Here is a 2,560-nt window from a genome sequence, read left to right on the forward strand (position 1 = left end):
TAATGGGTGCATAATGGTATCTTACTGTGGGTTTAATTTGCATTTTTCCATTGGCAATTAATGCTGGAGTGTTTTTTCATATGCTTATCAGTCACTTGGATAGCTTCTATTGCAGGGACAAGCAAATCGTTTTCTAAGGGGCCTGATAGTACATATATTTGCCTTTGCGGGTCTTATGGCCTCTGTCCTAACTACTCAGTTTTGCTGTTGTTGAGCAAAAGCAGCCGCGGACAATGTGTGAATGAATGGGCTAGGCTGTGTTCCACCAAAATTTATTTATAAGAAACAGGCTGGGGCAGGGGGTGGATTTGGCTGCTGGAGACTTGATCGGTGGCCCATGCTATATTGTAATATGCCTGACCAAGATCAAGACTTCTGAACATTTTGAAATTAGGTTGTCTTTTTAAATTGATTTTTACAAGTTATCTGTAAGTTCTGAATCCATTTTGTATTCTTAATCATTTATAATTTTCTGAAAATTGAAGGAAACCATGGTTGTTATATTGCACCATTCCTATAGCTTTTGCTTTCGTTGTTTCTACCATAGGCCCCTAAGAGATGAGATCACTGTTGTCACAGGAGCTTCCTTCTGATAGGTGGGCCCAAGAGAGCTATCTTCTGCCATTTTCTCCCCAGGGTGACCATGTGGCAGCCCAGCTCAGAAAACTGGGCCTTTGCCTGTATCTCTTGAGGAGTCTTGCTACCTAGGACAGGTTGGGTAAAAATGGTCCTGACTTGTTGGAATGGACACAGCTTCCAGAAAGAATATAATCTTAGTGTTCACAATGTATATGTCATTGGGAATTTTTTGAATTGAGTGAAATCTTCCAGTCCAAAGATGGTCAAAATTGAAGGAGCTGGTAAGAACTCCTTTTTCATTATTAAACAAATGCTTTTTGGGTTGCACATCAGCTAATAGTGTGATTGAGGAGAAATTGTCTCCTCAATTAGCTGGCTCACTAGCAAAATGAGTACTGTCTTTACATTGCAAAACCTTTCTTCCTACGTAAGCACCCCAGGGGAGCAAAAGCCATGTGCTACGGCATGCCAGGAGCTGTGGTGATTGCTTTGCTTGCTCACTTAAGCAAACATCATCTCATTTTGCAGCAAGGAAATTGAGGCTCAGAGTAGTTAAATAAGATGATCAAGATCAGAGATGAAATAATTGGAAACCAAAACTGCTTTAGTCCAAAATCCATGATGTTCTCCATGAGGCCATACTGAGGTTTCTCCTTCATAAGAAGATGGGGCTGGAAAGGCTATTGTTGGAAAAATGGTTAAGGCCCCTCACTTGATGGATGAACCTCCAGGCCTAGAGGGAGTTTAAGGACTAATTACTCAGGGTTCCCTCAGCAAGCTAGCAGCAAAGCTTGGATGAGAACCTTGATTTCTACATCCAAAGTCTTCATTACCCCTTTTCTTTATTTAAATAATTTTGACTTTACTATATCAGCCATCATGTAAGCCAAATAAAAACAACATTTTTTAGTCTTTTTTTTTTTTTACCAGTATACCTAGTGTCTATCTATAATAGCAATGAACAATTGAGATGTTTCATTTGTTGAATAAATGAACCATAAGAAAATAAGTAACAAGTAGTTCAATTATGTCCTGCAAAGAAGTTTTGATGCTCTTCCTGCCTATCCCTCCCTCTCAAGTCTCTACTTAAGACAGAGAGGGTAGATCCTTTTGTAGTTCATAAGCGTGATGCTTGAGCATTCATGTGCATGTATGAGATGTGCCTCCCTCAAACCTTGATACAATGTGGGCACATTATCCATCCAACGTGGAAAAAAAAGACAGAGAGGGTCCCTGGATACCCAACACCAGCCAGGACCCAAGTCCAAAAGGAAGTTCATATTATTAGACCTTTTTACCTTGTTCATTAAAAAGAATTGGCAACTATACAATAATTTGTTTCCTTTACAGATACTCTAATTAAAAAGAGACATACTAAAATATGGAAAATTCTGCTTGTTTCATCCTACTTGGCTTTAGAATGCCAATTATCCCTACTTTCAATTTCATCCATTTCCAAATATACAGCTTCTTAAAAATGTAGGGAAGCTGTTCTCTGCCTGTAAACATGAGATTTGTCAATCCTTCTATTGTTTATTATTGCATAATTGCAACATCACTTCTGAAGAAAGGACTTTCAGAACCGATAAATTTGGTCATGTCATTTTTTTTCTAGCAGCATTCTGCTTCCTTATGCATTTTCTTATTTCATACCAACCTTGGTTTATGGGGAGTTTGTGTTAACAGAGCTCTTAAGGGTAATTAGTGTCCAATTAGTGTCCACTTAGGCCAAGGTTTCATGGCTGTGTGAGTTTTTTAACCTCTGGGAAGAATTAAGTAAGTCGGGACTCTGTTTACAAAGCAATGCTGTCTGCCCTGAGCAGTTTATGAGTAATATTCCTAGTTGCTAGATGACCAGACAAAGCAACTCAAAATTTTTTGTTGACCCTTGTGGCTACTGAAAAGATCAAGACTGACTGTCCAGTAATCTAGATCCTTTCTTTCTGTGCTTGTACTGTGGGAGTTTCCATAGCCTACCAGT

At 39.0% G+C, this 2,560-nt stretch overlaps 1 non-coding gene across 1 annotated transcript; it reads left to right on the forward strand.

Moving 5' to 3' along the window:
- The first annotated feature begins 1,683 nt into the window (after positions 1-1,683).
- LOC111527419 lies at positions 1,684-1,787 on the forward strand. Its single transcript, XR_002726659.1, has one exon. It is a non-coding gene; the product is annotated as a small nucleolar RNA U13 (small nucleolar RNA).
- Positions 1,788-2,560: the final 773 nt, after the last annotated feature.

The sequence above is a fragment of the Piliocolobus tephrosceles genome, chromosome 19 (assembly GCF_002776525.5).
Source record: "Piliocolobus tephrosceles isolate RC106 chromosome 19, ASM277652v3, whole genome shotgun sequence".
Lineage (NCBI taxonomy): Eukaryota > Metazoa > Chordata > Mammalia > Primates > Cercopithecidae > Piliocolobus > Piliocolobus tephrosceles.